Consider the following 21,871-nt stretch of genomic DNA (forward strand, 5'->3'; position numbering starts at 1 on the left):
ATCCACACATCCACATCCTTTGAGAACAGAAGCCCAAGTAGGTCCATGTTAGGACATATGCTTTATAGGCCAAAGATTCCAGGTTCGATCCCGGACACCTCCAGAGCTAGGAAACATGCTGTGTGTCAATGGTAAAATCTTTATTACAGATAGCATAAGGCAGGGGTCAGCAAACTTTTTCAGCAGGGGGCCAGTCCACTGTCCCTCAGACCTTGTGGGGGGCCAGACTATATTTTTTTTGGGGGGGAAATGAACAAATTCCTATGCCCCACAAATAACCCAGGGATGCATTTTAAATAAAAGCACACATTCTACTCATGTAAAAACATGCTGATTCCTGGACCATTCGTGGGCCAGATTTAGAAGGTGATTGGGCCAGATCCGGTCCCCGGGCCTTAGTTTGCCTACCCATGACATAAGGCAGGTATCCCCAAACTTCGGCCCTCCAGATGTTTTGGACTACAATTCCCACCACCCCTGACCACTGGTCCTCTTAGCTAGGGATCATGGGAGTTGTAGGCCAAAACATCTGGAGGGCCGCAGTTTGGGGGTGCCTGGCATAAGGTAAAAGCATCTACATACATAAGCAGAGCATGCTGAATAGGCTATAGGGCAACTATAGAAGTAGGGGGTACACATACTAATTCTCTCGATTACAATAGACCAGGATATGATAAAAACACATAAGGAACAAAAATCAAGCAACAAATATATTTTTTTAGATGCAAACCTTTAGACCTGTTTTGGGGCACATACCACCCTTCAATGTATATCAATCACAGCAGCACAATATCTGGTGAGTGGTGTGTCCTGGAAATTTATGTATTATTGGCAGAACACTGCTGTGGGAAGCCCTGGAGAGGTGCTTGCCAGTGTGTAGACAACTCTGAGCTCGACCGGGAGCTCCCATCAGCTGTTTAAATGATAAACGCACTTGCTGCTTCTCCTCTGCTAGATAGCTGATCTGCTAGCGAGGAATATAACGTAGCCAAAGTAGATGTAACCAGATGTGAGGAGAGATAAATAAGCTGCTGTGAAAAAATAACAATAAAGTGGAACTTTGTTTCCCGTGTTTCAAGAACGTTCAATTTATATATAAAAAAAACTTTAAGCACAGGCTCAACGACACACATGGGAGGTCTTGGCACAGATGCAAAGTTAAGAATGCTTGGTGTTTACGGGAACTAATGCCCTGATAGGTACCTCATAAAACGTCATCTATGGATCCCCTGTTTCTTTCCACCAAATCTTTCAAGCCTCAGCAGTCCAAAATATCCATAAACCACAGCAATATCGCTCACATAACTCTAACTTCCAGAACTTTGAGACAATGACTTACACGTTCACTTAAATGTACTCTCTCCGAGGAACAGCGGAAAATGCCTGCTTAGTGTTACTAGATCATATGCCAAATTGGAAGCTTGCAGCTTTGTTTGCATAAGTGCCAACTAAAGAGCACATTGCAACTCAAAAGGCATTCTTGTTATATATTTTAATTAATTATTAGGTTTGCATTCCATGAATAATTCTTGGGAATTATCTCTAAAGGCTGTTTCAACCCAGGATAAGTTTTTTGAGATAATAGCTGAAGCTTGCAAAGCATTTTTTATGTAAACTAAATGGGAAGGGAAAATTAAATTAGCTGTAAATTAGCTATGCTGAAGTATATATATATATATATGTTTCTTTTACAATAAATTTGAATATCATAATGGGACAATTTGCAAATCATCTTCACAGACAACTGCTGCTGACAGCATACAACAATAATTTGAAAGATCTTCACTGGAAATAAAAAAGAATAGGAAAACCAGGACTTTGAAGGATTGGGTAATCCTCATAATGGTGCAATCTCTATTATCTTCTATGCAGCAAAGTTCATCCTTGTCTTAATTATAAGAAACTAAGGCAGATTAACACTACTTATAAAGCTGGCGCTACTTGACTAACATTTCCCCCCACTCTCCTGTAATTCAAAACATGCTCAATTTAAAAACTATTTATCAACTTATTTCTCAAACATGACAAGAAGGAAAGGTTTGTTAGCAGCTGCTGGAAACTAAAATACCATTTTCCAATACATCAGTGTTTTGCTAACAGATTTTTAACAGCCGTAAGAAAACCGAGGAAGCAATGTGTGAATGGAAAGATAAAACGAGTGGCACAAAATATGAGTGACATCCCCTTAAAAGTGAAAGTTGAAACCAATCCGTGTGACTGTGTTGATGCATTGGTGACTGCAAGCGGAGACCAGAGCTGCACCTTCACCCTGCAAATCACAGCAGAACTGACTTGGAGTAACCATGAACCCTACCATCCCTGATGAGGCCTGCATTTCATGAGACTCCCCCCCCCAAAAAAAATTCCCAGCCCTATCCTACCCATTGCCAAGCCACACAAACATATCAGGCTGACAACCTAGCTGCATGATTCTCCCTTCCAATGTGAGTAGTCTTAGGCTCAGTCAAGCCCATGCTGCAAGGGAAATGGGTACACACATTTCTGGAAGAGCAGCAGCTCAATGTCAGAGCCAACCTAGGAATGACACTAGACAACATCTGATGGTGGGATGCTAAGAAGTGCCTCTCCATCACCACAGATGATAGTGTTTGGTGCCATGTCTAGGTTGGCTCTAATACTGAGCTACCGTTCCTCCAGAAAGGAGGCAAGACTCTACAGTGGGAGGTAGTTAGGTCTTAAGTCATTCAGGGCTTATAAGTTATATGCCTCCAGCAAGCTGCCCCACTTCATTGCCCAAAATCCAAATTTTGCAATAGCTGAAGCTTTCCCATCATTATCAGGAGCAACCTCATGTAGAATGCATTACAGAAATCCAAGAACATATCATAACAACTTAAGAAAAGTCTGCTGGATCAGGCAAGTGGCCCACCTAGTCCAGCACCCTGTTCTCATGGTGGCCAGCCAGGTGTCTATAGGGAAACCTGGAAGAAGGACCTGAACACTCTTCCTACCTGCCATTTCCAGCAACTGGTATTCAGAAGCATGCTGTCTCTAACCGTGGAGGCAAAGCATATCATGGCTAGTAGCCACTGAATGCCCTGCCCTCTATGCACTTGTCTAATCCTCTTCCAAAACCATCCAAGTTGGTGGCCAGCACTGCCTCCTGTGGGAGCGAATTCATAGTTTCAACTGTGTGTGTGTGTGTGTGTGTGTGTGAAACAAACACTTTCTTTGGTACGTATTGGATTTTCTGACATTCAGCTTCATTGGATAACTCCAACCTCGAGTGTTATGAGAGAGCTCCAGCATGAATTACTGTGACCATGCTATCCAGGAAAAACCACCACTAGCAGGGGCGTAGGAAGATAGGGGCGGGGCGCCCTGAGTGGCACGATCTCAGGGATGCCATCGCGGCCGGGCGCCCCGCCCCGCCACTGTGCATGGTGCACCCCGCCCCCAGAACGCGTGCCACGTCCCTGGGGGCAGCGCGTCAGTTCTTCGCCCCTCGTGGCGGAGCATGAAGCTCCACCGCTGACCACTAGTGGACCTTCTGGCATCCTGCACCATTAAAGATTTAAGTGATTTGCTTGCATCCTGTTCCTTAACTGCAAACTTTTAGGAACTTCTAGGAAATTCAAATTACTTGTGAGAACAACTCAATAATCATGTACATCTAAGATTTATGGGAAACCTGACACAACCAGATTTCTTCCATAGTTTTCTTAGTCTTAACCAGAAGGAGCTTTAAAAGAGATAAATACCGTATGTATCCCCTGTCCTCCCTAACTCAAGCAGGAATGTGCTGCTACTGATTAGAATAACAGCATTTCTGTATACAATCAGTTTCCCAGAAATAAATCTCACAACCCCCTTATAAAATGTAGTCTCACATCTATTTAAATGAAAAAGGAGGTGGGCATAAGCTTCTCCCCCTTTTTAAGTAGCAAATACTTTGATTGTCCAATTTTACACCATCAGTATTCCACTTTCTTCTTTATCTTGAAAAGAAAGAAAACAGGCTCATTTATAAAGCTAGTATTTCTTTCCTCTCAAGAAAGTGCTTCTAATTTAAAAATGGGAGGGTTGTTATTAACTCAACTGTCTGTTCTAGTAAAAAATAGCATTTTAAACATAGTAACTCTTTGGAGACTAATCATATGTACCTCTTCCCCCTCCAACCACTTCAAACAAAAATACTATTAATTTTCAGGAAGGGAGGAAAGAATAACCTCAGCACTTTCTCTTTGTATTTATGAATTTTGTCAGCAAAGCTTTCGCTAAGTGGGATTCAACTAAAGTGGGTAGAAATACTTTCATTTGTAGACTGGGCAGCCAGACAGGTAAGGAAAAGAAAGGCTAAAATGTTTGTGGGATTCTACATGCAGCTGTGCAAGGTGCAATTAAGGATGTTCACCTACACATCCCAGAAAATTCTGACAGGAAATGAGAAGGGATACAGCTCTGCCTGTATAGGTGTGTCTTGCCAACAACACATCCAAGAGAACATCATCAGCTTTCACCAACGTGTAAAGGCCTCTCTGTACAAGTGTGGATTGGGTGTTCTTCCACTTCTTGGTTACCACAGTTGCAAGGAAGTCGTCCTCATATAGGGAGAACCCTAATCCGCAAAACAGAGATGATACAGGGACCTCTAGGGGGTCACTTTGTGCAGTGAAGATCTAGGGTTGCCAGACTCAATAGAGGACAGGACTTCTGTGCCTTTAATTGCCCTGCTCTCTTTTGAGTCTGGAAACCTTAAAAAGAAACCAGCAGACCCTTTGTTTAATTTCCAAGCAAAGGGTCTGCTGGTGTCTCTTTAAGGTTTCCAGACTCAAAAGAGAGCAGGGCAATTAAAGGCACAGAAGTCATGTCCTCTATTGAGTCTGGCAACCCTATGAAGATCACTGCCATGGTGTCCCTGCATAGACACATGCAGAGATGAGGAACAGGCTGCAAGTTCAGAGCTCAGAATAAAATGAAATGAAAATGAAACCACCCAGAATGAAAACAATATAAACTAAATCACATGCTGGATGGAAAACAAATTGACTAGAGCAGCATTTAAGCATCTACAGCCTCCACGACAGTCTCTTACTAAAGGATTGTCTGACATCACAAAATTCTCTCAAACGAATTGTGAAATTGTGCTTTCCCACACCACAGTCCGACATAATATTTGAAAATGAATGTCATGGGAGCTGTTGTTTACACAATCCCTCCATCCATGCCCCCCTCCGCCACCCACCCACCCAAACAACCTTGCATGAGAAGCATAGAAGAGGAGACATGACTCTCCTATCCTACGGCTTCAATAGAAAAGATAACAACAACAACAACAATTTATTTATTATTTATACCCCGCCCATCTGGCTGGGTTTCCCCAGCCACTCTGGGCGGCTTCCAACAGAAAAATAAAATACAGTAATCTATTAAACATTAAAAGCCTCCCTAAACAGCTACAAAGAACATGACAGTTTCAGAAAGGAAAACACATCTTCATGATATAGTGTCCTTAGGCTGCTCAGTTCACAGCTACAGGATTCCCTCCTTGTGGACACATACGCATGCAGGTATTCTACAAGGCATTTCAGTGGTTTGGACAAAGGTTATTCAGCTTCAAGAATTACACTGCAGAAAAATACAATGGGTTGCGTTCAATGCTGCTGTTACATGCACAACAGGCTTCTGCTTCCTCCTCCTCTTCTGACCTATAGAACCCTGTACACCCTCAACAACCCTCTCTCCATGGGGTAGGGGGCCCCTTTGGAAGAGATCAAGGAGGAAACTATGGGGAGAAAAGGAGAAATCCCTTTCTGCTCCTACAGCCTTGCGTAGAACCCAGTACACAGTTTTCCATGTTCCTGCCACCGTTTTCTATCTTGGTTTGCAACACACAAGGTTACATAATACAGCTACATATGTCAACTTGGTAAAATGATGGTATTAACAAATAAGAAGCATGTTTTTGATTAAGAAGTGTGTCATAACACGTTAACCAAAGGGTGCTTTGGTAAAGTCTCTCAACCATTTAAGCAGCTGAAAGAACAACTGTATTTATGTTGTCTTACCCACAAATATAACATGCACATGTTCTAATCAGCATTTTTGTATCTTTGCAAGCAGGGCTTCAGCTGGAGGCATCTTTGATTGTGCAGACATTAGCATCTCATGAGCTTGACAGAAACTGTCAGCTATGCATCCATCCTGTTGCCCTTTTCCCAGCAGTCTTGCGCTACTTTTGACGGCGACTGACAAACTAGCTCCACCCTAATTCACAGTCTTCTCACCAAGTTATGGATTTGATGTTGTAAAATTTGGTCAAAAGTCATTTGATTCTGAGATTTCATAATACCTTTTAAATCTGAACTTAGGGTAATATGTGGTGGTCCAATGACTTCTAAACTATTTTCTTCTTTGTATTCATTGAATTATAGAGTTGGGAGATGCTCTGAGAGTCATCTAATCAAATCCCCTGCAATTCAGGAATCTTCAACATCCTTAGAGGTAAAAGCCTGAGTGGCTGGCTATGAAGCACAGCCCCTGGTGCACATTTTCCAAAAACAGGGTAAGGAGTGCTCCTTACATTGCAGGAAATGTGAGCTGGAGCCAGAAACTGAAGCCAGGGACAGGGCAGGAGTATTAAGAGCAGGTCTCCAAAGATGCTGCTTTTTGAATCACGCCAGGGCACAAGGCCAACATTCCAGAAAGTTTCATCCTTTCAGTGGCACATGGCTGATTCTATCTGTGCCTGAAGAAAGATCCATGATGTGACTTCCTAAAGTCCTAGGTAGCAGCTTACTGTACTGGGCTTGGGGTAAGTTTCTGTCTTAGCCCATGAGGCTTACGCCCTGCAGTCCCTGATTCTCAGGTTGTCAGGAGTATGGGCAGGAGTCAGGCTCTGGGGCCTGTAGTGCTTTGCAGGACTGGGGCCTGCCTCAGCTTGTGCTGGAGAAGCAAGGAGTGGCCACTCAGGTTAGGCCACTTGATAACTCACTGCACCTGGTGGCAGGAGCTGGGAGGGATAAAAGCTCAGCATTTCCCTTCAGCTCTTTGCCACAGCAACACTATCCCTGCCTGGTTGCATCTGGCCTCTTGCTCCTTGCTCCTTGGACCCTTGCCTTGCCGACGCCTTGATCCTTGACCCTTGGACCCTTGCCTTGCCGACGCCTTGCTCCTTGGACCCTCGCCTTGCCAACACCTTGATCCTCGACCCTTGAACCTTTGCCTCGCCGACGCCTTGCTCCTCGTCCCCCCCAGACCTTCGCCTCTGCCCGGCTCCTTGACCCTGCAACTGCCTGCTGCTGGACCCTCAGCCCTGCACCTGTTCCTGCTTCTACACCACTATCTTGCCTCTGGTCCTGATGTCCTCAGCCAGGGCTTCAACCACCCGCTGACCGGACCGTGACACAGGTGACTTCCAGAAGCAAAAAAAAAAAAGGGGGGGGTAAGCAAGCTTTGGTACAACTGGAAAGCAACTATCTGAAATAACCCAAAGACATAAAAGCAGACCGGTTTTCTTTTGACAGATGCGGTGCAGTGTTATCATTTTGACAGAGTGAGTAAGGATTTGCTGGCAATAAAAGAAGCAATGCAATTCTGACTTCAGTGGCTAGCATGGTATGGATGTTTTTAGGACTACAGATAAAAGTGACATTCCCAAGGTCAGACGGAACAGCTAGATGCCTAGAGCAATTTTGTGTGACCGGACAGCCTTTTATCAGAATCATGAAAATCCCAGCCTGGTCAGCTTTGTGAAGTAGATTGCCAGTATTAGGGGAACAATTTACCTCTCATCCCCACCTGCTGCTTGCTAATCTTACTCTTTACTTCCTCCTGGTTTCCTTTGTGTAATGCTGAGTTGAAGAATGTGAGCTCCTGACCCACAAAGCTCCTGGGTTCAAATCTCAGTTCAGCTACAAGCATACTTAAACAAGTCACTCTTTCTCATCAGACTCAGGCCACCTTCTGCAATATGAGGCTAACAACACGGGCTGACGTTGTCAGAAAAGGCTTACAGAGATAATGAAGTACTTTGAGCACTTAGGGAAAAGTACAAAAGCCAACTGACATAAGCTACACTGAAGTTATGGCAAGGCAGGGTAAATCAAACTATAGAAATTGCTCCCCAAGGAGGCAGTGGTGACCACCAACTCGAATGGCTTTCAGTTGGTTCGATTGTGGTGCTGATAACATCATTTGCAGGTTTGATCCCCATATTGGGATAGCTGCATATTCCTGCGTTGCAGAGAGTTGGACTACATGATCCTCAAGGTTCCTTCCATCTGTACAATTCTGTGATTCTATTGCAGTGAGAGAAATTCATGGAGGAGAGGGCTACCAGTGGCTGCTAGCCATGATGGCTACTAGCCAATGCTTCTGAATACCAGATGCTGGAAACCACAAGATGGGAGTGTGCTCTTGTGCTCATATTCTGCTCACTAGTTTCCCACAGGCATTTGATTGGCCACTGTGATAACAGGATGCTGGACAAGAAGAGCCACTGGCCTGATCCAGCAAGGTATTTTTATGTTCCAGTTTATGTTTAAACTAGTCTCATTCAGCCCGTTAAGAAAACGGGCGCTAGAGGTGTGACGGGGCCACGGCCTTCCCTCCCTTTTTGCGCTCAGCCGCAGGGTGTGTCGGGAACGCAATTAAACAAAGTGCTCTCCTGTCGTGTCCCGCGGCCGAGCACAGAGAAGGAGGGAAGGCCGTGGCCCCGTCGCTCCTCTCACGGGCCAGGTAGGGTTGTCAGGAGGAGGAGGCGGCGGACCAAGATGACGGCATTGGGCTCCGGGGCCGCGGCCCGTGGCGGCGGCGGGAGCCGGACCGGGCTCCCGCCAACGCGGCCCCGGAGCCCGATGCTGCCATCTTGGTCCGCCGCCAAAGGGAAATGGGAGGCAGATGGTTGGGGGGGGGAGAGCACGCGCACGTGTGCCTCTTCGTCCAGTCCCTGTGTCCGTGGAGCACATGCGCATTAGCGCGGACACATGGACACAGGGACTGGACACAGAGACACAGGGACTTTATTATATAGGATACATATAAACATTAGCTATTGCCACTGTATATTGCAAGAAGTGCAATAAAAGGAAACCCATTGACATGTAGTCTATTCTCTTCAGGTAAGCCAGGAGCAAACAATATCTCTTTCTCACAGATGCCTATTTTATTAAAGAAAGATATCTGTAAAACAACCAGCTCAATCAAAGCAAACCATGTGAGGAAAAGGCGTCAAACACACTTGGACGGTATTTCCATACCAGCCCAGGGGAAATTGCTTCTTTACTTGAAATGCATTAGCCTTTCAATCTTATGCATGAAACAAAACTTATCAACTAAGCTTTCTAAAACTTTCCTGGCCAATGCCATCTAAAAGAGCATGCTTAATTCTTTTCGGAAAAAGGATCCACATCCAATTCAATTCTGCAACATATATGTTAAGGTCTCCTTTTTTTTCTTGCGGTTTGTGTCCTTTTGGCACAATTGAATTTTCCTCCCATTGCTACCCTCTTAAAATAAACTTTTAAAAATGTTCTTGTTATCATCAAAGGTCACCTTAGATTGGGGTCTTCCTCAGTTGTAAACAACTTGGAGATGGTAGAGATATATAAACTGTTAAATTAAATTAAATTATGAATTACTTCCTACGAAGCATCTGAAAGCATTTTCACAATAAAATTAAAAATGTATAAGAAACATTTATATATGCACACACAATTAAAACAACTGCATATATAAAACCACTTCAAATAAATTCATATACATTAAACAAACTATTATAATACCCTTCTCCTGACCTAAAAAATACAGGCTTATATCTTGAGTTTCTTGAGAAAGGCTCCTTCCGTTTATGGAAATATTAGTGATGCAGCAGTTAATCATGCTGATGGATAGAGTGGCACACTTTCACCAAGTCCCTCCTCCTGAAGCCCATCCACACTTTAACTAACAATTTTTCAGGCTAAAGGCATCTGAAGGAGGAAGGGAGGAATTACAGAAAGGTTCCTCAGCACTTCCACTGGCAGGTGAGTCTTGTAAGTGTAGCTCTGCTCAAAGGATGTTCACACCGGTAGAAATGGACTCAGGATCCAGCCTACTGCAAATTAAATTCAGAGATGACATTCAAGAGCTCAACAAATTAATAACACAACACTGACTGCTGGACCAAATCCTCTGGAACATACAATCAAGTCAGGATAGGTTATGAGCATTCTCCATTTTAGGTCAGCATATGACCTAAAATGATGGATAATATTGCCTCTCGAATATATGAAGATTTCATTTAATTATCATGGTTAGTTATGAGATGGCTAGAGTGCGATGATATCCTCCACTAATCTGCCCAATTATTTTTTAAAAAACCACCTGACCAGCAGCCATCTAACAATCTCTTCTATTTTATTTACTCTTAGCCTATTTGCTTGACACTAAAGCCACTTTGCTTAGTTTTGAAAGCAAAGAGAGAAACACAGTACGTAGTATTATAGGGGTTATCAAATATTACTAATTTTCTCGCGTTGTTGGCCGAGGGAGCCGGCATACAGCTTCCAGGTCATGTGGCCAGCATGACAAAGCCGCTTCTGGCGAACCAGAGTCTGGTAAATATTATACTATCATGGTTATCAAAAGGAAGGAGTTGTATCCAACTCATACCCAAAGTAAACCCAGTGAAATCAAATGGCTAACAAGTACATTCATTGCAATGGGTCAAACTCTGAATATTAAATAGTTGGAGACAACCCCTTATATCGAGTCAAGATTATTAGTTGATCTAGCTCAGTACTGTCTACAATGACTGGCCGCAGTTCTTCAGAGTTTAGGCAGCAGTCTCTCCCAGCCCTGTCAGGAATTGAACTTGTGACCTTCTACTGGTACGTGCAGAGCAAATACATGATCAGTGAGCTACAGCCTTTCCTTTAGCTTTTAGTTTCCTTTTACACCATTTTACTGATTTTTATTTCCCCATCCTTGTTATAACCCCGCCTCCTTCATTAAACCGGCTTTTTTGCTCTCTACCGCTAGCTCTAACTATGATCCAGCTTGCCTGTAGATTCAGTTGCTGCAGCAGGCCATTTCAATTGCATTGTTCAATTGTATTGTTCAAAAATACCTTGTCTATTTTCCCAAGGCAATGATACAATCACAGCTAAGGAAATCTTCAGACCTGTAGACTCCACTTACTGTAGACTCATCATATCAAACAGATATCGTGGGAATTGCTGCATGAGAGAGGTGAGAAGTCCAAGGCTTATGAACACCGATGTTGTGCTTCTTTCTTTTCCTCAAGTTTTCAAAATTCTCCAATCGCTTTCAAGTTAATACAGAACCATCTTCTACCACCGCGTACTGTTTCCTTTCCATTAGTAGTCATAGAATCATAGAGTTGGAAGGGACCCCAAGGATAATCCAGTCCAACCCCCTGCAGCTGTCCCATGTGGGGATAGAACCCGTGACCTTGGTGTCATCAGCACTATGGTCTAACCAACTGAGCTATCCAGTGCTCAGTTGTTTGTTTTTAAGGCTGCCCAAAGCAACAAATGCAAGCTGATCCAACATTAGGCCAAGTAGATGTTCCATTGGGAAGTTTAGATCTAATCATACGCCTAACATTTCCATTCATCCTATCTTGCAGATGGAGATAAAGCAAGGCATAGACAATATATTCTTTTCAGGCCAGTGTGGTTTAGCGGTTAGGTGTTGGAATATTACCAGAGAGGCCAGAGTTCAATTCACCACCCAGCCATGAACCTCATTAGATGCCCCTGGGCCAGTTGTGGAGTCTCATATTATCCTACCGCATGGGGTTGTTGTGAGGATAAAATGGATTGGGAGACAACAATGTGCGACACCAGTAAATTAATGGTACACAGTACAGTACTCCCAAATCTGCTATCTACTTGACCACATTTGGTTCTCAAATATGAACATTTGGGTGAAAGGCACCAGGCATACTCCTAGAAACAGAAGGAAGAACGAATGGGAAAGAAATCACTTCTGATGTCTCTAATTATAAAATCCATTACTCCAAGATGTCACATAGTCATGGAAAGAAGAAGGATAATGTCATTAACTGCAGATGCTGGGAGAGTGTCACGTAGAGAACCTGGCACGCCAAAGAAGTAAATAGAGAGGGATTTCTGCACTGCCGTGACCTCTCTCAAATATTACCAATTTGAAAAGGGCTGCCCTCTGCTGCGAAATGTTACTCGTTCATTTAGAAGCGACAGCTGCCTCTGAGCATTTAGGCAGGAGCATTAAAGGTATTCCTTAGATGTTCATGAGATGCAATGTGGATGAATACTGAAAATTCAGAAAACAGTGAGTTCTGAAAGTTTCAGCCAATTTTTTCATGAGGGTGAGCGAAATCTCTACTCCAAATTGGAGGAGAGAAATTGGAGGAAATTTCAGACAGACTGCAGGACAGGAGGAAGGCGCTGCCATTTACCATAAAGCTGCCATTGTGTCTTGTCGTTCCTGGTACCTTCCTTCCCCCCACCCCTTTTCCCTCTTGTAATCCTCAGAAATGGTGCTTTGCAGCTTCCCCAGCAAGTCATTCCTGCAATGGACACAGGAAGACATAAGACGGATGCAAGGCTTATCTAGTCCAATGTTCTGTTTCCCACAGTGGTCAACTTGAATGCCTATCGGAAGCCCACAAGCTAGAAATGAGGGCACCAGATTTCTCCATGGTCACTAGTGACTTGTAACCTGCTTTCCCTCCGCAAACCCATGAATAAACCCAGAGCTCTAGGGAGAAACAGTGGTTAAAAAGAACTGTAATTTTCCCTTCTTTCACCATCAATCCTGAGAATGCAAAGAAATTAAAAAAAGGGGGTGGGGTGGGTTGATTAAATAAGCAAGAGATTTAACATCCTGGATGTAAATAATGTAGGAGTGTGTCATTTGTAATAACGCTCAGAGATGCTTTAAATTATTTTTGCCATAAAGACTGCTTTTGAAATCAAAGTATATATATATTGTAAATTCTGCCTCAGGCATTGCATAAGGCTAGTAGATTTTTTGTGTGGCAGCATTTGCAGTGGGTGGAGGGGGAAAGGATCAGAATTAGTTAGCGCAGCTCACAGCTGCAATCGGGAGAGTAAAATTTCACAGAGGCTGCTAGCTCAGATTCGGAGCTGCAATTGCAGCTGTGCTTTTACTACTGCTCTGCTGGGCCTAATGCTAATACTATTTAAATGGCCTGTTAGTTACAGCCATGGCCTCAAGCTACCTCTTATTTCAAACCCTGTTTAATGCTCATGTTTTCTTTAAAATGTTTTATGATCTTAATTTACATATATTAATTTCTAATTCTCAAACAGCCTCCTTGTTAATAGTGGGGCATGCACAGGTGCACAAAATGCACACAGAGGCACCCACAATGCATCAGGACTGAGGCCAAAGAGCTGGTAATTTACATCCCAAACCAAATCAATCAGGCAAAATGGGTAAGTGCAGCCACGCTGCTTTGCGTGCGAATTCTCTCTGCAGCATCACACTGGCTGCCCTTAGAATAATGGATTGGTGTTGTTTGTAGGCACACAGAGGGAAAAACACAAAGCCTCTGCAATCCTAAGCAGATCTTTCCCATTTTGTTAACTACGGTACGTCTCGGGCTTAGCCATGCTTACTCCAAAGTAAGCCCCAATGAGCTTAATTGGATGCACTTCCACTTAAGCAGAATTGCAGCCCTGCACAGGAAAGGACTCGTGATCCTGCAAAAAAGGGCATTTGAACACGCACAGCTTTTCTGTTATTGGCAAATTATGTCACTTTTTTTTAAAAAAAATGTATGTAGTCAATACAAACAACAGCAAATCGAATGCCCCATTAATCAACCTCCTCGACTTTCAAGTTTCCTAAGCAGCTAACCCTACATGGCAAGCTAAATCTGCCTAACTCACCTCTTCCATATTCTACTAATTACAGGCCTAGTATTATAGCTATAAGAGCAAATCAAAACATTTATAGATTTTAGTGGGATTTTCTAATTGGTACTTGTTATACAAGGGAATGATCTTCGGCTAGTTCCTGGTGGCAGTGTGATCGTGCTTCTTGCAGTGATGTCAGTATTTATTTCTTTTTAATAACGGTAAGGTTGTAGAAATGTTGCATTCCTTTGGTCACTCCATCTTTCTTTTTTCTTTGATCTAGCTATCTCTTTCCTTCCTGAGCCCTTTTACTGAAGCAACACAGCTATTAGCTGCAATGAGAAAACTGGATGAAAATCGGGGGGGGGGGGGGAATCTACATATGCATGGCCTTTTTACCAATTCTGACGCTGAAATTCCTCATGGAGATGTTCTTTTCAAGTAAGACTTTACTGCTAATGGAAACCTATGAAATTAACGCCTGCACCTCAATATCTTCTCAATTACCCTCGTCACCTCTTTGCTCCAGAACAACAACAAAAAGTTTAAAGTAAGACGTTTTGAATGCCTGAGCGCGCGCGCGCGCACACACACACACACGTGCCTTCGTTAATTAATTAAAATGCATCCAACTTTAAAATTGCCTGTTGCCGAACACTGATGCTGAACAGGGAGCAAAAACGTCCAGGTGGTAAAAGCAAACACTATCAGGGCCACTTCAAAGCTGGCTAAAAGAAAACCCTGTCTGGCAATTAAATGATGCAGATCATAATTACAAATTAACTCCTTTCAGTCAACTCTTGCCAGCGATCAGCATGCCCTATATAGTGTAATCCCCACCCTCTAGCCAGCCATGTTTAAACATCAGAAATGCTTCGTAACCAAAAATATATATCTCAACCTGATAAATTGGGCAGCTACTGAATGTGGCACATTCCCTCTTCCACTTCAAGCTATATTACCGGGTAACTGTCCTTAGCATAATTAATGTGCTTTGCCAGGAATGTGGATGTAGTTTAACTATAACACTACACATTTTTTCGCCACTGGTCTGGAAGTGAACAGAAGGTGAGGGTTTGCCCATTCATTCACCTGTATGAAGCTGCCTTATGCAGGGTCCATGTATCTCAGTACTGTCTACTCTAGGGAGGGGGAACCAGCTGTTGCTAAGCTACAACTCCCATCATTTCTGCCCACCGTGTCTGGAAATGATGGGAGCTGGGATCCAGTAACATCTAAAGGGCTACAAACCTTGGTCTATGCTGACATACATGGACTCCTCAAGGTTCTCCCAAGCCCTGTTATCAAATCTCCATCTGAACTGGAGATACTTGTGATTTAATCTCAGACATTATGCTTGCAAACCATGTGATCTCCCACTGAGCTATGACCTCTTCTTCATCATCCACCTATTTAAAAATACAAGATTGCTAGACATACATCCTGTACTTCCTCTAGTCTGAAAAACAGGGAACTACTTCTTAAGTTTCAAGATCACTATTGGACATAGGGTTTATTCTACAATAGGTAAACAGCAAAGAATTCAAAAGCTGGCAGCATTTTATCATGTATCTATTGGGTTTCTAGCCCACCTTCTTCCAAGGTGTACAGAGTTCCCACATTTTAATCTCAAAAGAACCCTGCAATACCTCTAGATCAGACATCCCCAAACTTCGGCCCTCCAGATGTTTTGGACTACAATTCCCATCTTCCCCGACCAATGGACCTGTTAGCTAGGGATCATGGGAGTTGTAGGCCAAAACATCTGGAGGGCCGCAGTTTGGGGATGCCTGCTCTAGATCATGTGTGTGAGTGGGAGAGACTCAGCCAAGACCACACAGTAAGCTTCATTGCTAATTAGGGCTACGATTAGCCAGGTCTCCCCAATCCTAAATTCAACTGCAAAACACTAGTTATCCTATCTTGATGCTTTCACTGGGCCTGGATACTACATAATGCACATTGATTAAGAGATCTTGTCATAAACACTTTGGCTTAGAAATAAGGGCTACTTTCTCTTGCTATCAATTTAGTCAGAAGAGTTTCATGTTCTATTCCTGTAATCCACAATGAGTCACCTAGAAGTAATGTGACTTCCAGTTAGCAGTCTTTCTTCACTGGTTTGGACTGCCACCCTGCAATGTCTCTCATTCTGGAATTGTACTTCCTTTTCAGGTACAGGGCTCCAAAAGTGATACAGTGGTAGAAATTCAGTATGTGAAGCTTTTCTCGTCACTGTGCCCCCACGCCAAGAAAGCTACAACCTGTTTTTCCACAGATCATCCAACTCTACTGAAAGCTACATTGTTTCTTTTTGTTTTACACTTTCTTACCATTGCATGATCTTATTTTTAATCCCCACAAAGATTCCAGAAACATTATTAGCACGAGTGTACTTGTATCCAGGGAATTATACACAAATCCACCTCAAACAGTTCAATCTTTAACTGTGTCTCAGTAGTTCTCCATGAATAATACTAATACTTCTGGGAGGAAGGACATCTGAATGTAAAACATGTGAGGAGCAGTAGAGGGTCTTCAAGAAGAACCAGGGACAAGAAAAGACACGGCGAGACCCAAAACTAACCAACACACCTTGCAGAGCTGAAGCAGAGTTGCAAACAACCCCTGACTGAAAAAGTCGCAGGCAGTAAACATCAGGAAACCATGTACCAGATGTTAAGATACCACAATACATGCAGCAGCAATCCATTTGCATTTTAAGGGTGAAAAATATTGCATAAAAAGAGCCTTTGCCATTTCAACCAGCAGCCAGCTGAGTGACCCATAAAACAGCCAGTGTGGGGTCTGTCCAGGACAGTTTTCCATAACCTGGTTTCCTCCAGATGTTTTGGAGTACAACATTAGGAAGAACCTCCTGACAGTAAGAGCTGTTCGGCAGTGGAATTGGCTACCAAGGAGTGTGGTGGAGTCTCCTTCTTTGGAGGTCTTTAAGCAGAGGCTTGACGCATATGTCAAGAATGCTTTGATGGTGTTTCCTGCTCGGCAGGGGGTTGGACTGGATGGCCCTTGTGGTCTCTTCCAACTCTATGATTCTATGATCCTCCATATGTTTTGGAGTATACAACCAGTCCCAGCCAATGGTCATGGATGATGGGAATGGTAGTCCAAAGCATATGAAGGGCACCAGCTTGAGGAAGGCTGGTTTAGGACATGGGGGAGCCATGCTTAATGCCCCACTCATCCATGAAGTGATCATTGGGTGATCTGGGTATTCAGAAGTATACTATTTCTATACACAGAGGTTTCAGGTAGCCAGCATGGCTAATAACTGTTCCAAGGCTGTGTGCAGCCAGCACTCATGTATGTTCATATACACACTTCTGAGAAGTTTAGGATCTTTTGCTGGAGTTGTGATGTGCGCTATGGATGTGTGTAAAATCTCCACCCACCCAATGGTAAGGCGATTTGAAGGCAGGAAGCAGACAGGGATGCTTAGGTTCAGATAATGGCTTTTGCTAAGGAAAGAGGATGGCCAGTTTTAACTATTTCGCACTATTCTGGAAGGAATTGTGGAAATTGTAGAAATCACTCAGTTCACAGATTCAAAGGTTAGTTTCTTCCCGCTCCAACAGAACAGCACTCCGCAGGACTCAGCACACTTCTGCTTCATTTTAAGTCCAAATACTCTTCCCCACCCTTCTCTCCATGTCTAGTTTATGCCCACGTTGCTGTAAGACTTTTAGGAATAGTTAGGGAATCTTTTACTCTTTAATCAAGATGTCTCTGTACCTGCTTAAATGGTAACTTCGCTGTCTGAAGCAGCATGCATAGATCGATAGAGATCTATTTCATATAATATAAAAGCTTTCTTTCTTCCTTTGTGTGAGAGCTTCTTGTGGGCATAAGGTTAACGGTTAGCACACATCTATAGCAAGTGTGATGCTTGTTTGGAACTACATGCAGCAGTTATGTTGTTGTCGGTAGTGGCGCCCGCCCTGTGGAACGCCCTCCCATCGGAGGTCAAGGAGATACTGTAAACAACTACCTGACATTTAGAAAACACCTAAAGGCAGCCCTGTTTAGGGAAGTTTTTAATCTGTTATATTTTAATGTATTTGGATATTTGTTGGAAGCCGCCCAGAGTGGCGGGGGAAACCCAGCCAGATGGGCAGGGTATAAATAAATAAATAAATGTCAACCCAAAGGCAGCAGTAAACTGGCAAAGGGACACCACTATCTAATCCAACTCTCACCCTCTCCCCTCGCTCGGCCTGTCACCAGGCCACAGTAAGCAAAAGGAAAAAGCTACCTTGCAGAATTGAAGTATTTAACTACAAATGAAGCGCTTTTTTGGCTATAGGAGCACCTACATGTTATTTACCATGCTAGCCAAACATGCACAAATGAAGATGGGTGATTTCATTGCATCATCCAATCTGCATTCCACCACATTTTCAAGGCTAGCAGGAAGCAGGTGTAAGTCACACATAGGGTCACCTGCATCTCTGTGTCCATACTTGGCCTATCGAACTTGATACCATGTACCGTAAACACAATGGAGGGCCTGTCTTCCATTGCTTGCTATGCAGAATGGAAGTGCTGAGCAACCATTTTTTAAATGCAATCACTCCAAGTACAGGCACAAGTAAAACTGTCTGAATAAACAATTCTATTCCCATAACAGCTAAGGGACAAAATTCCAGGCCTTGCTGCATGCAGCTGGTTCCCCTCGGAAGGGTGCACTTTATGCAAAGCTCAGAGAAGATCCAGATAATTCCTGATGCTTCAGCACCTGTAATTAGCACCATAATAACAATACGCCGGGGGCAAGTGCTATGTTTGCTTGCTTTCTAGACAGAAACAATGGAACAAGGTCAAGGTTTACCTTGGTGCTTTCAATCTCTCATCCCTAAGTTTTTATCCAATGGTTAACTTATTTTAGGAAATGGGTCTTGTTCATTGCACCTTTCTGTAACAAATGAATGGTAAAACAGCTTGGTAGTGATGTTATTTTATCTTATCTCAACATCCTAATGTTGTCCCCAGAGACATGCTCCAATATCATGTCCATGTCAGATTTTGACATCATAATGTCATCCACATAGCTTTGTACTGACATTAGTTTTAAACACTTTGTGACAATTTGGGGGACCCAACAGGATGAACAATAAACTTGAGCTGTCACAAAAAATATACGAGGGATAAAACAGTAATTGAACCTGACTTGTAGCTAATTTCCTGATCAAATATTGAGCGTATTTATGCTGTCATCCATGAATCACTTGAACTGATATACATGCATTTAATCTGATTAACACACTATAACATTAATGACTTTAAAATGTGGTTATTTAGCTCACACAACTATTTCAGTTACAATTTTCAAAAGCATTTAAGTTATTAGAAGTATTAGCATTTATTCAACTTTGGCAGAGTCCCTATGCTTTTAACAGCTGCTTAACAAACAGAAATTTAGCAGGTGAAGCTTTTTCAAACACAGAGATGCAGGCAGAGATGCAGTAAGTTCTTCACTTACTAGATTTCTGCATGTTGTGAAGTAGTTAAAGGCACAGGGGCAAAGGTAGGAAATATACTGTCAGCACTATTCACTATAGAAACAAGCTAAATAATTAGATATCACCCCTGAACTGCCATCAAGATGTGCAAATTTCGTGTTGACTAAACGGTACACAGACCTCATTCATAAGTGCTTCCAGTCTTTAGAATGATCTTTAAAAAAATGCTTGCAAGGCCAAAGCATCATACATAGGTGGGAGAACAGGGTTTGCAGGCTTTTCCCATTTCCTATTCCTCAACATCTTTGTCTTATCGGAAACAAGTCTTTCATAATTTCCCTCCATCTCTGGAGTATTGTATATCAGGGGTTTCCCAGAAGGCAAGAACCGAAGTTCTTCTTTGGGCAACATGGAAAGCAGCAAGCTGACATGTGGGTCTTGACAGCCTCGGTCCTATATACCTGAAGGAGTGTCGCCACCCCCATCGTTCAGCCCAGACACTGAGGTCCAGCGCTGAGGGCCTTCTGATGGTTCCCTCACTGTGAGAAGTGAAGTTACAGAGAACCAGGCAGAGGGCCTTCTCGGTAGTAGCGCCCGCCCTGTGGAACACCCTCCCACCAGATGTCAAGGAAATAAACAACTATCTGACTTTTAGAAGATGTATGAAGGCAGCCCTGTTTAGGGAAGTTTTTAATGTTTAATGCTGTATTGTGTTTTTAATATTTGGTTGGGAGCCACCCAGATCGGCTGGGGAAACCCAGCCAGATGGCTGGGGTAGAAATAAATTGTTGTTGTTGTTGTTGTTGTTGTTGTTGTTGTTGTTGTTGTTGTTGTTGTTGTTGTTGTTAAGCAGTTTCTGAGAGGTTATTCTACTTATGCCAAGCTCCAGTTAGATTATAAATAAGAATTAGCTTTCAGAAGAGCTGTCTTCAAAGAGCATTTGAAAATAACAACAGGTTCAAAATCAGTATTATATATTTATTTATACGCCACACCTTTTCCCCTGATGGGATTTAAGGTGGTTTACAGATTTTTGAAAAAAGAAAAAGAAATGGAGCGTTGCAGATTTTATATCAACTTCCCTGGTTGCCAGTTTGTTCTGGGCTCAATTTAAAGTGCCACTTGTCACCTTTAAGGTTTTAAATGGTTTGGCCCTTGAAAAGCTTAACAACCTCTTCCTTGTCCTGTATACCTCTGCCCAGGTACGGTATGTAAGATTTCTGGAAATTGTTGAAGTTGTGAGAAGAGAAAATTTTCCCCTCAGTTTGCTACCTCACAAAAACCCCACCCCCACCCAAGAAATAACTTAAAATTTTAAGACAAACTAAAATATGTTTGGTACTTACTGTTTTACAAAAGAAATCAATGCAACATATTGTTTTACTACCTTAACTACATAGCATGCATCATTTATAGCTTAGTTAAAATAGAAAATTTTACTGTTTGGTATATTTATGAAACTTAAAACTGTTCCATACAAGCAAAATCATGAATAGAGGCAGCTCTCAACTTATGCTACAGTTATGTTCTGGGGATAGCACAGAAAGCAAAAATTGTGCATAGTCAAAACACATTAGGTTCAATGGTGGGTGGGATTGCCGAAGTATTTTTTCCTGGACATTCACCCCCCCCTTTCCTCCTTTTTTATTTTTATTAATTGCCAAGTGTGTAAAGCTGAATGTGTGTAAGTTAAATGTGCATAAGTTGCATGTTATCTGTATATCCAATTGCAACCCACTTCCTCCTGTAAACCTTGGTTAGAGCTTGGTTTTCCTCTAAGTTTTGCTACTTATAGCAGATTGCTTGCAGTTTCTGCCCCCTTTCCCACCTCCCCCTAACAATAAACTGCTTGCTTCCCAACCTTTAGTGGATGTTTGTATCACAGTTCCTTGAGGAGAAAGTGAAAAGCTTGAGTACAAAATAGAGGTGAGGTCGAAAGGACAACCCAAACAGGATACTTGCTTCTAGATCTCCAAGCTGGATAAAGGTCACCAGGAGAAGGAAGCAGCAATTCAAAGGCAACTAAGCTCTTGTATGTTTTCTTGAAGAATGGCAACACTCGCTCGTTGCAAAAATGCAGTTTGGATTTCTGTGTGGCACACACCACAATTATTATTTTCTAAAGTGAAAAATACTGAAAAACATTTCACTCATACTAAAAGATGAAGTGTCATGCCTAAATTAAGTCATACTCAAGAGTAGAGCCATCGAAATCAATAGCCTTAAGCTCATCGATTTCAGCGAGTTCACTCAGAGTATGATTTAACCAGGTATCACCCAAAGTATTTCATAGGAGGTTTTTTTTTCCAGCCCCTTGCCATTTTTTTTCTTGGAGAAATTGAAAAAAAGTCCTGAGGAGAAATATTTTTTCTCCTGAATATTTCCAAATCTCTATTTTAAAAACTAAGAAAACTGAAACGGAAACTGATGGATACACCCATCTCTACTTGGAAGTAAATCCCATTAAATTCAGTGGGGGGGTATTCCCAGATGTGTGGGCTTAAGATTGCAGCCTCAATATAATAATAATAATAATAATAATAATAATAATAATAATAA

The 21,871-nt window shown here is 42.6% G+C and overlaps 1 protein-coding gene across 4 annotated transcripts in view; it reads right to left on the reverse strand.

The window, feature by feature from the left end:
* GRIA4 (glutamate ionotropic receptor AMPA type subunit 4) overlaps positions 1–21,871 on the reverse strand; it is a 230,668-nt gene that overhangs the window by 129,539 nt on the left and 79,258 nt on the right. The gene's annotated exons all lie outside the window — the stretch shown is intronic.

This window comes from Zootoca vivipara, chromosome 4, assembly GCF_965207765.1.
Source record: "Zootoca vivipara chromosome 4, rZooViv2.hap1.1, whole genome shotgun sequence".
NCBI classification, from domain to species: Eukaryota; Metazoa; Chordata; class Lepidosauria; order Squamata; family Lacertidae; genus Zootoca; species Zootoca vivipara.